Below are 14,637 nucleotides of genomic sequence, written 5' to 3'. Positions count from 1 at the left end.
GTCCGCATTATGACTTTCCCTAGGGCCCATTGTTAGGCTCGTACGTCTAATGTGTAGGCCGTCTAGGCCCATCTTTGTTATGATTATCATCCATCCCATATAACATGTTTAATTCCATGATTCATAATCATATGCATCATACGTATGCTTGATATGAGAAATGACTGATCATAGCATATGCCTTCGGGTAGATGGTTTAGGGGCTCCCGTACAAGGGGTGTTACCCTACATGACCGCATGATACGCGCAGGATTACTGCATGATTGGATAGTGTGATTCATGCATTCGCATTGTGTGATATGGTTACTGTACGCCCTAGCGACATCAGGGCCGTAGCCTCTACAGACGTGTCGTGGTTGGCAGGATTGGATACCGAAAATACTGTTCTACATGGGGTGCGATAGATATCTCTGGGTGAAAGTCCCTAAACCCTTATGGTACTAAGAAGTTGCTCCAACGTCTAGACCGAGTGGATGCATGAGTGCTGAGTGCCGATTACCAGACGGTTGCGCTTTCCACTGTGTCGTGGTCGGTTGGAAGGGGGTGCAGCCTTACCCGCCAGAGAGTAGGGGGCAATGCTAGGCTGAGTCTGACCAGCTCGAGGAATGGGTCCGCTATTGACGAGCCGAGCCCGATATTGGCAGGCGGATAATGAGGTCTTTTCCACTCACCTTATTGCGCGCGATGGGGCGGCAATCTAGCTTGGAGTGTACTAGACCCCGGTGATATTTCAGATTTTGAGCTGTATTGATATGTGGACTTAGATGAGGATTTGCATGCTTGAGTTACATTTCGCATTGCATGGCCTTGGTATGGCCGACATCATTCTTTGCACCGCATGGCCTTGGTACGGCTAATGGGATTCTTGGCATTCATCAGCATGTTCCACATTACTCTGATACTGTATAACTACATTACCACCTTGAGCATACACTTTCACCACCCTCTAAGCTTTCTATAAGCTTATGCACGACCGTTGCGTGCAGGTGACGTTAGATCACAGCAGCGCTAAGGCTTGGACGCGTGGCAGACCAGTTTGGAGTTTTTGTGCATCATCCTTGTATTTCCCTTTATGCTCATTGTACTTGTAAAGTTTTTGATCATAGTGAAAATGTGATGGAGTTTTTGGTTGTTGTTTGTGGGTTATGCCTTTGGTTATGCTTATTACGAATTAAACTGATGTTGAAAATCCTCCTTGTAGCATCCCAGGATCGGAACCTGGCGAATGGGCGCTGGGAGTCGAGGATGGGGTTCTACGGAGGCTGTCGGCGCCGGATTCGGCGATCGAGAATTTTGTGAGCCTGGTTTTCGAGTTTGGGGCGTGACAATGTGGACCCATGACCATACACAAGGGACAAATATACAACACCATGGGCCTCACTCAAGAGCTTAATACAAATCACAATGGGCCTTTCACATGGGCCTAACATACATCACAATGGCTACATAGCCTAGCCCTCAAACACACCACAATGAGCTTCGTACGATCATAATGGGCCGCGTCACATGGGGCTAATACGCAGCACATGGGTTACATATATACATCACAATGGGCCACGCCCATGGGCCTTTATACATCACAATGGGCCTAACCCAAGGGTCCCAAATATATCGCAATAGGCCTCAACCCACGGGCAAAATATACATCGCAATCGGAATCCACAATCGGCCACGAAGATTGGCCTCGATCAATAATCGGCCAATTGGCCATGATAATCAGCCTCGATTGATAATCAGTCAATCGACCATAACAATCATAATCGGTAATTGGCCCAGATAATTGGCCTCGATCGATAATCGATCAATCGACCATGATGATCGGAATCGGTAGTCGATAATCAAAATCGGCAAATCAGTTACGTCAATCAGAATCGATCAATAATCAGCCTCGTTGATTGGTCGAACATGTCCTATGGGAAGGTCACAATATGGACATTCAACCATCATCGCACATCAAAGTGGACATTTAACCAACATTGCTCCCAAATAGTGGCCAATTTAGAGTCAAACATAAGGTGGGCCCAAATATCTAACAGGTGGCCTCAAATAGTCATCACAGGTGGGCCTTACACATGCAGCGCGTGGGCCTTACCAAATGGGCCATAAACACATCCTAATGGACCTCAACCATGGGCCTCTAACATATCATAACAAGCCTTGCATCAATGAGCCGCACTAATGGGGCTCATGCACATCAAGTGGCTTGCATCAATGGGCCGCACAAATGCACAATAGGTAGGCCCTGCACATGCAGCAGATGGGCCCCACCAGATGGTTAGTGTGGATATAGAATGCATACATCTAGTGGGTCACACATTCCACGGACGGCGTGAATAAAACATACATCGAGACTGGCCCTATATGACCTGGACGGTTAGGGTGGAAGATATGAGGTGGGCTCTGCTCACGGGTTCTAAATACATTACAATGGGCCTTACCAAATGGGCTTTGAATACATCTCAATGGGCCTCAACCCATAGGCCCTGATATATATCATAATGAGGTACCTGCCCTGGATGGCGTGGATAAAAATACATCATGGTGCATCCCATCTAATTAGTTGGGCAGTATGGATATAAAAACATATATATCACGTGGGATCCATATGTACAATGGATGCATCAAGGTAGGCCTCACACAGATGGACTGCATGGAACGAAATACATATATCACACGGGTTCCACATCCCACGGCCAGAGATTGGTCGGTGAGGATAAATAAATACATCATGCTGGCCCACACTGCATATGGACGGTATGTTTATTCAACACATATAATAACATATAGTAAGGAGGGCCCCACCGTCCAGTAGCTGCTGGACGGTGTGAATATGGAGTGCATGCATCAAGATGGGCACCTCGAATGGACCACAAAATACATTAAAGTGGGCCCAACAAATGGGCCATAAAATACATCAAGATGGGCCTCCTTACATGGTCATACGTACATCAAATGGGCCACACCAATGGGCCCTATGTATATCAAATGGGCCACACCCCAATAAAAGTGGTGATAATGATTTCCACCATTTAAGTTCCTAAGGCCCACCATAACATATGTTTCCTATCCAACATGTTCATAAATTAACGTAATGATAGATGAAGTGGAACAAATATCAGCTTAATAGGAAACTCCCATGGCCCTTAGAAAATTTGAACGGTGAACGTCATTGTCCACTACCTTAAATGGTGGGGTCCACTTGAACTTTAGATCTAGCTTATTTTTAGTCTCAAGCCTATTAAGACAAGCTTGCCAAATGGTTGGACGATTTGGATGCAACACATGCATCAAGGGCGGGGTCCACATGAGCTATGGATCTGACTCATTCTTTAGCTCACACCATGAAATGAGCTTTCAAAATGGATGGACAGGTTGGATACAACACATGTATTATGGTGGGTCTCATGAAGGCCCACTATCATGTATATATTATATAATATAATATATAAAAAATCTATATATAATATATATAATATATGCAATAATATATATACACACACACACATACACACGCACACACACATCAGCCCCACACGTGGGGTGGTCCCACCGTCCAGGGGTGGACGGTGCGGATAAAACACATAGGCCAAGATGGGGCCCCACCGTCCAGTAGCTGCTGGATGGTGTAAATAAAACACATACATCAATGCTCCACCGTCCATAGCCTTGGACGGTGTGTATAAAACATATAATTGAGGGTGGGTTTCCCGTGGAGCCCACCGTAATGTCTATTTGCAATCCAACCCGTTAATAAGATCACACGGGCCTGGATGAAAAGGAGAAACAAATTTCATATTAATCCAAAACTTCCGTGATACCCAAACAGGGTTTCAATGGCTGACGTTCAATCTCACTGTTTCCAATGATGTGGGCTGTCTGAGCCACGTGTAAGGCTGATTTTCGGGGTGGCCCACTGCCCTAAGGGGCCCACCCAAATGCACGGTGTTGATGATACAACACACATCATGGTGGGGCCCACAACAGGGACGCACGTCCCTGCCTGTTCACGTCCAGCGCAGGACGCCTGCGTGCGCATCCTGAGGTCTGCCAGCAGCAGAGGTTGCACCCTGCATTTTTGTTTTATTTAATTTTATAGAAAATGTGTTTTTCTAAGGTTTTTCATGTGTGGAGCCCACATCAGGAGAATCTGACCCAACCATTGGTCGCTACGGCTCAAGACAAGCCAAATAAGCCTAGTATTCAATGTATTTTGGGGTACAAAAACCTTAGAGTGCATTTTAACAGTGAAAACCACCGTTGTCCATGCTATGGCCCGCCAGGAAGTGAAATTGGCTCCATTTTTCGGTTCAACGCTTAAAATGAGCTGGGGAACAGAATGAACGGTTTGGATTAAATTAATGTATCCAGGTGGGGCCTGCATGAACAACCCACCCCAAAATCTCACTCATATGTATCAAATATTATTTTATTATTTTCCTTTTTGTTAGCTTGTTAGTACATACTCCAGTCAGTGCACGCACTCCATGTTAGCCTTCCCTATCACGTCCAGCATCTCTGGACGTTGGACGGCATAGATGGACACGGACATCATGGTGGGTCCCACATGTACGTGGCCCACCTGATAAGTATGACATTTGTGTATTTTTTTTATCCATCCAGGTTTGGACAGCAAGGTGGGCTCCACCAGTGGGTTGTAGTATGGTCCACTAAATGGGCAGCATGGATACAACATGTACATCATCGGGTGGGCCATCAACAATGAAAGAGAGAGAGAGAGAGAGGGAAGCACCCACTTTAGATCTTGGACTTCTTTCTTCCGCCAACGCGATCTAGAGCTCCAAAGGACGAACTTCAACGGTTGAGATTATTTTTGGAGGGTGGGGATGAGAGATAGGAAGGTGGGCCACACCAAGTTTTCTCTCATGGAGGTGGACGTTGGCTCTCATGGGTTGCTTAGAATGGAGTGAAGTGAGAGAGAGAGAAGTGATGTAAGGGAGTGATGGGAGAGAGAGATGGTGAGGTGATGGAAATTAATAAGTTTGACTTATGGGAAAAAAAGGGAAGGGGTGGTTGCTTGAAAGGAGTTAGGGCTAGAGGTAGGGTAGGGTGATGTCACCCCTAGGGTGATATCATAGTAATTATTTTTCTAGGAAAGTACAACAATAGGGATAGGTGGGTCCCACGATCAAGCAATCAACGGCCTAGATAATGCACAGGCCGGATCTCATAATCTGAGCGTCGCATTGACGCACAAGACGCGTCGTCGGAACCGCGGCGACGGCGCGGTCGCAATGACATAGATCTCATTTTGAGTCGGCTCGGGTTTACAGGATGTGACTCAAGAGCGTGCACCAATGGTATCCACGCATCATGAGTCATCAGAATTGACTGGAAGGACCACGGAAGTTTATGGAATGGTACGGGCTAGGATACGGGTCTTACAATCATGACATTCTATTACAAGATCCAAGCCATCCATGTGGTGGGTCATCTTATAAGATATCTAGTCTGCCCTTTTTAGCTAAGATAGATAAGATAAACCCTATCTATTAGGTATCTTACCTTGTAAAACCTAAGTATCACTCTCATGTATGACCTTAATTAATAATCAAAACAAATCAAATGTTTTATGAACTTAATATTTTTTTAAAATATTATGGTGTACTGCATAAGGATTATTTATAGGTATTCTTTGATCTGCTCTATCAGATTTCTCCCTAAATCATCAGGTAAGCAATCCAAACATGTTTCCTCTCCATATGATTAAAATAATTTGTTGTTGTGAATGACTTGATTGAATTGATTATGAACTGATTAGCGTTGAGATAATCTTGGATTATGAACATGTGAAATGCCTATCATAGGGAGAGATGTATATGAGTGTTGATATGATTACTGTTGCATCAAACATTCATGTCTGGCATCGTTAACACTCTTGTACGATTACCAAGGGGACAACCCATTGTACCCACTAGAAGCCCACTATATGTGGAAGCCTGCTCAATGGGGGGGATGCGGGCCTTGCCCATGCCTACCAACAGTAGAAGCCTACCGAGTGCAGATGCGGGTTGTCAATATCCAACTCAAGCAAGTGGATGGTTTCTATTTATACCCACTTGATGCATCATCAATACCATTCATAGCATACGCTTTAATTATTTGCATTGTATTTTTTATTTTTATGCTTTACTTATATGTATTATTTTAACTGTATTGTGCACGAACCATGATGGGTTCACTCACTGGGCCTGGCTAGCTAACTGTTTATTGATGAAAAAAAACCATACAGATGGAATTGAAGCAGATACAATGACTCAAGAGCAAAACATGAAGCCAAACCAATGGATGATCCATAGGATCAATGGTCGTATTTAACTGAAGACGAGATTACTTCGTTAGATCATTAGAATAATTAAATGAGAGATGTGTTTCCTATTATTATTTTATTTTTGTTTTTAAATGACTTTAAATTTATATTTTTTTTTCATTTTTGAATAACTTGATGATTCTAATGAGTTAATAAAAGTCTTAATTTAGTTTTAACTTGTGTTCTTGATTTATTTTTTTTTAGATGTGTGGTGGTGAATGTTTATGAATAGATTAAGTTGATATGAATGTATTGATGGATGTTAAAGAGAACATAGAATTTAGATTATATTATGCCTCTATTAAATAATGTGACTCACTGATTTAAGTACATTAAGCGTACGAGTCATGGATCGTGACTCGGGTCTGAGGGTGAACACTCAATACCTGAATTTTGGGGCATGACTAATATGTGAAAGATATTTTAAATGAATTCTTTAATTTATTTTATTTTTAAATAGCATTTTCTTATAAATGAAAACAATTATTTATTTATTTTTTATTTTTTTATTTTTTTGTGGATAGAGAGGGAGGGCCTCGGTTGTTGTTGTCATGAGGAGAAGTGATTGTCAAAAGGAATTTGAGGTAGATAAGGATGGTTGTGAATATCAAGTACAAGACAATGAAGGAGGGAAAATTCAAATTTTATAATGCATTACCTTGTAAGATAATGAACATGTATATTTTTTAAAGGGTTAAGGTTGTTTGTTAAGGGTTTGGGTCGTAGTTGTCATGTATTAATGACCGAGGTTGTCATGTATTAAGGGTATGGGTCTTGGTTGTCATGTGTTAAGAGTCGAGGTTGTCATGTATTAAGGGTTTAGGTCATGGTTGTCATGTGTTAAGGGTCGAGGTTGTCATGTGTTAAGGGTTTGGATCATGGTTGTCATGTGTTAAGGGTCGAGGTTATCAAGGTATGAGTCATGGTTGTCATGTGTTTAGGGTAGAGATTGTCATGTGTTAAGGGTCGAGATTATCATATTATACAGGTCAAGGTCGTGATTGTAATGCATTAAGGGTGTGCTAAGGGTCGAGGTTATCATGTTATAGGGGTCAATGTCGTGGTTGTAATGTGCTAAGGGTCGAGGTTGTCATATTATAGGGGTCGATGTCGCGGTTGTAATGTGTTAAGGGTTGAGGTTATCATGTTATAAGAGTTGAGGTAATAGTTGTAATGTGTTAAGGGTCGAGGTTGTCATGTTATAAGGGTCAAGATGATAGTTGTAATGTATTACGAATCGAGGTTGTGTTTGTAATGTGTTAAGAGTCAAGGTTGCCATGTGTTAAGTGTATAGGTTGTCATGAGCTTGTCATGGGTTATGTGTTGAATCCACCATTGATTTTCACCCTGACCGCCATGATGATTATATGAAATTCACTTTAACTATTAGTATTAGATTGTAAATCTCTCCAGCTATGTAATATCATATATTTAGCACCTAGGACTATATTTAGCACCTAGGATCTTTCTTACAACTATGTATATTGCCTATCAATAGGTTGTAATCATACTATAAAGAGGGTGTTCTTCCTCCAATACTAAACACACAGAAATTTTAAACGCATTATGGTATCAAAGCTACTTTGATTAAGGCCGTTGATCCAAATTTTGAACGGTTAGGATCTCTCTTGAATGATCAGAATATACATCATATGTATGCTTTATATGAGTAGTGACTGATCATAGCATATGTCATTGGGTAGATTATTTATGGGACTCACTGATAGGAGTTACCCACATGAGCGCGCGGTACGCACAGGATTGCTACATGACTGGACGGTATGACTCATGCATCTCGCATATGTGTGACATGATCGTTGTACGTCCTAGCAACATCAGGGCCATGTCCTCCACAGGCATGTCGTGGATGGCTTGATGGGACACCAAAAATATTTGATTCGAGCATCTGGGCACATTAGATGTCCGTGGGTGAAAGTCACTAAACCTCCAAGGCCAAGAGACGCCCTAACGTCTAAACCAAGTGAATACATGAGCGCCCGAGTGCCGAATATTAGTAGGTCACGTCTCTCACTGTGTCATGGTCAGTTGGGAGAGGGTATGGCCTTATCTGCTCGAGTGAGGGGGTTGTAAGCTAGCCTGAGTTTGACCAGCTCGCAAATGGGTCCACTATCGACAAGTCGGGTAGGTATTGACAGACTACTGATCAGGCGGATAGTGTGGTCTCTTCCACCCGCTGGGCTAGTAGCTGGGGAGGCAGTAGTCAATGTGAAGTGTACTAGACCCCGGTGATGATCCCAAACAGGAACTGTACTGATATGTGGACTTATTGATCAGGAATTGCATACTCATTCATTCATTCATTCACTATCCACTCGGGCTGGTGGTGCGCAACTATTTGTTACATGTAACTTCGAATGGCTAGGATTTCGGTTGGGCAGTGACTAACCTGAGATCAGGAGTTTATCAAATTGAGTCTGCCTATCCAACTTTAGGTATGAAACTGGTTTGGATAGAAGTCCCTTATGATGGACCCCATAGCCTACGATTCTATGTACTATCATCCCGACTTCACACTCCAGCATGGTCATTCCATTCACACCGCATATTTCATTACATCCGCAGCATATGACATTTTTGGTTACTGTGTTTCTGTATTTATATGGTTTATATACAGGCAACGGTATTCGTGACTCATGGACTTGTATATTATATGGAACTCATCAGGAATTGTATATTGCATTGCATCCTCGACATCTAATATTTGGCTCTCTATGACTCCTCATTTACATAGCTGATCTGTATTGCGTACTCTGATATTGTATGACTCATAGACTTGTCGATATTTTCTCTTACTCTATTATCGTATGATTCATGATCTTACCAATATTTCTGACATTGTTTTGCATTAAATACTTGGCACTTATCTTATGCACACACTTTTATCACCCTTTAAGTTTTCTATAAGCTTATGCACGATAGATGCGTGCAAGTAGTGTTAGGTTGCAACAGCATTGACCATGGAGTGTGCAGCGGTCTTCTGGAGCTTTGATTTGGATATATGTATTTCCCTTTCAGCACTATATTCAAATGTTTATATTGGTGGATATGTGATGATGATGTTGCCTTTGCGATTTGGGTAAACTTGTGGTTATGCTTATTACGAGACAAATGTACGTTAGAAAATCCTCCTTGCAGGATCCCAGGATCGGAACTGGCGTATGCGCACTAGGAGTCGAGAATGGGGTACTACGGAGGATGTCAGCATCGGATTTGGCGATCGTGAATTTTGTGAGCCCGATTTCTAGGTTTGGGCATGATACAAGTACTAAAAAGTACTAGGTGTTACAAGTTTTATGCTAGTAAGGTATGTGAAATTACATTTATTTTTATTTTTAATAACACATTATGAATTACATATCTAATATGTGGTATTCCTATACAGGCTATGAGTACATCGCCATGATTCATGGAGGAGGCTCATTTTAGGCTACCCATAGATACGGATGACATTGTTGGTCAACCTACAGATATGGATAAGGCTACTGGTCAGCCTACTGTGGAGGATAAGAGAGCGCACCATGTGGTTGTGAGTGAAGTTGTTTTAGACGAGGTTGTTGTTTAGCCCATAGTAATAAATAGGGCTGCTGGCTAGCCTGTAGATATGGATGAGGTGGGTCGGCAACCCACATTTGTAGATGAAGTTGTTGGTCAGCCTACAGTTATGGATGAGGTGCTAGCCACCTTACAGTTATGGATAACGCGATGGGGCAACCAACAGACATAATTGAGAGTAGTCAGCATATGGATGTTGACGAGGTGGGTGCGCAGGTTACAACTAACTTATGTGTTATTCTGATTGTGGCTATCGAGAGGCCCCAACGCAATGCACCCCCCATCAAAATGGGCATCCTCCCCTTACATGGTTTCCTAACTCCCCAACGACACATTTATTAGTGAAATGGGAACGAGTTCCATGTCATTTGCAATACTCAATCTTTTCTAATTCTTTAACCATAGTTATTTTATAATTTATAAGAAGTTTAATAAATTTTTTGGCCAACATTATATCAAAGATCGAATCAGCCTGGGTAATATCAAATGTATATGCCCTTTAAGTTTTCTATGTGGTTGGCAGAGTTGCTTCTGCTTTAACCAATGTTGACTAGATGAATGATTGCTTAGCCACTACTTCGGCCGCTACCACTTTGTTGTTAGGATCATAATAATAGGTTCAGACTGATGAATTTTTCTACCTTGTTCCATCTTAAAGAAGAGCTTCGTACCGAGATACCTTCTTCGTTAGATCATATAAAACTGTACACTCTGTTCCAATGAGATTTTTACGACATTTGTATTTCAAACCACCTAGGCAAGTTGTCCAAAATCATCTTCGGTTGTGACTACTTTGTAATGGTTTTTTGCTTTTTTAAAAAAGGCAATATAGTTTTCATATGATTCACCTAACAACTATTAGAAACTTGCAAGGTTGGCAATAGAAATTTTTCTATCCTTATGGAAGAATTGGGCATGGAATTTTTCTTCCATTTTCTAGCCATGTTTAGATAGAGTTTGGCAACAAATTAGACTACTACTACAATTAAAGAGCAGCCACACTGTTGCAATTTGTAATAATCATTATTCGTCAGTTCTCCACACTATATAATAAATTGACCTATGTGTTATATCATCGATTGACTAGTGTCACCTATAAATAATGAAAAATTAGGTCGGTAGTTTTTTGATAATAGATGTTGTCGATCAATCCATTCAAGATAGGATTTTTTTTTATAGACGGGAGTGTTGGTAGGGCAAAAAACTTAGCTTGCCACTTCTTACACCAATTGTAAAACTTGATCGCAGTCTAAATGGCAAGGTTCAGCCATTGGAGGTAGCTTAGACTTGCCAGATATTGTTTTCCATTGTGAGGGATATTTTTAGGAAAAGGTTGTCCCTGGGTATTCCTCGATTTCTGGTCTCAGGAATGAAATTCATGTTCTTCCATTCAATTCATTTGAACTCAGCATGTGAAGAAACATTCTGCACTTCTTGTACAAGAGCAGGATTTATGTTCCATTGTAAAAGAGGTGATGCTAGATTTATGAAAAAATTAGTCTCAATAGTTTCCTAAGGCACGAGAGGTGTTCTTTCAGCAAAAATAGCCATCATCCTATTCAAACTTTCGATCTGACTAGCCATCCATCTGTTAAAAGTTTTATCCTGAATTCGTGATTATTCTGCTTGAGCTTATAACTGCTCTGTAATATGTTGAATCCTCATTTGTATATTACATAACCCAGCTGCCATTATCTTAAGCGGATCGGTCCGAGTGAAGATAGCCTATCCTGATTGGGAGAATTGGGCGGGTTTGGTTGTGGATTTAACAGCTTAGTTGCTAGATGCACCTAAATTTCCTCATTTAGTGCAGGAGGTTCCTTAGCTCTAGAAGTATTACGAGTATTTCTTCAGCTCATATTTTACTATTGCACTGGTATGTTTACCAAAAATCTGGTGTCCCATCGGATATACCAAAAATTATTGGCACTTGATTTGTTTTTGTCAAGTGTGACATGTACGGGCGTGCCCAAACCAATTGTACAGATAGATTTAAAACGAACAACTTGACTCCAAGCACCAAGATAAAACATGTTGAGTGCGATCATATATGACTGAGACCTAAGAAGATTGGTCGCTTATTTAGCCATTCGCAATATGGTTGTAATAAGATCAGGCGATTATCGGAGGGCGGGGTTCCTCCTCCAAAGATGGGTTGCACCTTGCCTTTCGTACGAAAGAACTTTTATAAGCGGAAACAGTCAAATAAAAAGGAAACACTTATAGTCGGGTCACAAGGAGCAATTGCACGATGCCTTTCTAGAAGATGAATTGCTTGTATTAAAACTGGGAATAGTCCAACATATGAGCGTAGACTTAGATTACAGCTAAAGATTATCACTAATGAATTACAAGTAAGAATTACCACTACCAAATTATATAAACTCTTATGATAGAGCTAAGTTATGATAAGGAAAGATAATTTGATTGGTTTGGTGTGAAATGACTTACCTCGTTGATTTCCTTACTATTTATAGATCTCTTTTACGGTTATTTCTCATACTTTTTTTTTCTTTTTTTAACTATTAAGGGGGTTCATTTGTCACCACGTTGGCCTTCCAGATCCTTCATTTTCTTATTGACACGTATTCTTTTTAACTACTCTCTCTACTCAACCACTTCTTTTATATGAAATGACATGTGTACTTTTCCAATTGGTTATCTCGATCACTGATAGGTGATTTTGTATGAAGATGAATACCTAATGGGTTATATTCAAATCTAAGATTAAAATTCAGGATCATCGATGAAACATGATTAATAAGATTATAGCCTCCTCAATGCATGGGTATTGAGAACATGAATGGTTCAATCAATCTGAGGTTGCAATCAGCCGATCTAAACCAGACATCGTACGAAACTATGGTGCGGGGCCACCGTACCGTAGCAAAACCAGCTTACTTTTCCCTTCTAAAAGTTCCATTCGGATGCATTGTTTTGACCATTTCGCGATTTCTGGCTGCCAAATCACGATTACAACGAATTGTGAATTGATTTCTTTATCTCGGACCTCGATAACGTTCTTAACTCCCGAATAGTACGCACATCAATGCATAAGAGTCTTCGCGCATTATACGAAGGTTCCAATGTAATCCAGACTGTTGGTTTATTGTGTCGATCGTGGATGGACCATGCCCCAAAAAAATCTAGATTAGAAGATCCTGGCCATTACCGTTGGAGCATTTTTTAGTTGAACGTGGACTGTACACTGTTTCTCTTCTTAACCGTCTATTGGTAGGCCATAAAATCGAAAGGTTATGATTATCCTATTGACAACATTTTTGGGTATTCTCCATCCCTGGGTGATGCAACGTATCAATGGTCTGGATCAAAGAACCGTAGGCCCCACACTTCGAAATTGAAACCTTCTTTATGTTGTGCAGATCCTCGGGACGCAGATTTCAGATCAAAAATTCTACAATTCCTCGCCATTAATTCTCTCAATAAGGCGTTGACTCATTATTTGCACGTGCAATGGTTCGGGAGTTGGAACTAAGCGGCGAGGAAGAAGAGTTCGTTTTGCCTCAGTCGCGACACATATGCCAGAGTTTGTTGCCACCCACTGAGGCCCACAGTATGAGATGGTTGTATGATTTAAACCGTCCATATTTTCTTTACTGCCATAAATAAGCTATTTACCCAGAATCACACTTCATTAATGATCTTAACTTTTGATTTTTTGAGTTGAATGGAAGTGGTCGAAAATCATTTTCATCATTCTAAAATTCATCCATAGACGGTGATGGTTACAATCATCGGCTCAGGGTAAGTATCTTATGGTGGTCTTTATGGTAGAGGTTCCACAACATGAATAGTTCAGATCATCGGACCACTCAACATGTGGGCCCAATTTAGGCTAGGAAGTATACATAGTCTGGTTCATATGTTGTGTTGGCTAAATCTGGCATAAGTGATATGTTATGGTTGAGTTTAATAGTCCAAAAATTACAATGATCGAATAATCCTAGTACGTTAAAAAATAGTAGGTAAAAGTCATTGAAATCTAGCCAATGATTTCCATACACCATTTTTTATATGCTTATATTTTCTCCTTATTCTCGTCCCTTATGGTCAACACTCACCTCAATAATAGAGCTAGTTAGCGTACTCACGGTGGGGGAAACGGGTGGACGGCACGAATATAAGACACATACATCACAGTGTGTTGAGAGTCAAATATTGCATATTAGACCCCAATTATTACCTGATTTTACGAACATGATACTATTTAACGTCTTATTTTAATCGTATTTATGTTGCAAGGTGAATTAAGGAGCTTAGACTGAAAATGGGTACTAAAAGCATGGATCAAATACTCATAAATTACCAAGGTAAGGGATGGATCTTAGAAGACCGAGGTCAAAGAATTTACATGCCAGAGATCCAAGGAAATCAAGTAATTTACACTAAAGAGGCTTGAAAATTATCCTAAATGCATGATCACAGGGTTTCAACTATCCGTTTGGCTCAAAACTCTACATATGGCCTGAGGACACTAAATTAACCATACACGTCGAATTTCAGCCATTGGATCCTTATGGAAGTGGCCCAACAGATAGATCAACCCATAAAACACTAATCTGAGGCCCACCTAATATCTGGATATGCTTCAATTTTGGTCTCAACCCATTAAATGAGGCGAAAAAATAGATGGATGGAGCAGATTTCTAATAAACATCACAGTGAACCCTACATACGACGTTTGTATACATAGCACGTCCGTAGCCACAACACAC

The sequence above is a fragment of the Magnolia sinica genome, chromosome 8 (genome assembly GCF_029962835.1).
Source record: "Magnolia sinica isolate HGM2019 chromosome 8, MsV1, whole genome shotgun sequence".
In the NCBI taxonomy this organism is placed as follows: domain Eukaryota; kingdom Viridiplantae; phylum Streptophyta; class Magnoliopsida; order Magnoliales; family Magnoliaceae; genus Magnolia; species Magnolia sinica.
Note: the sequence above shows the minus strand (reverse complement) of the source record.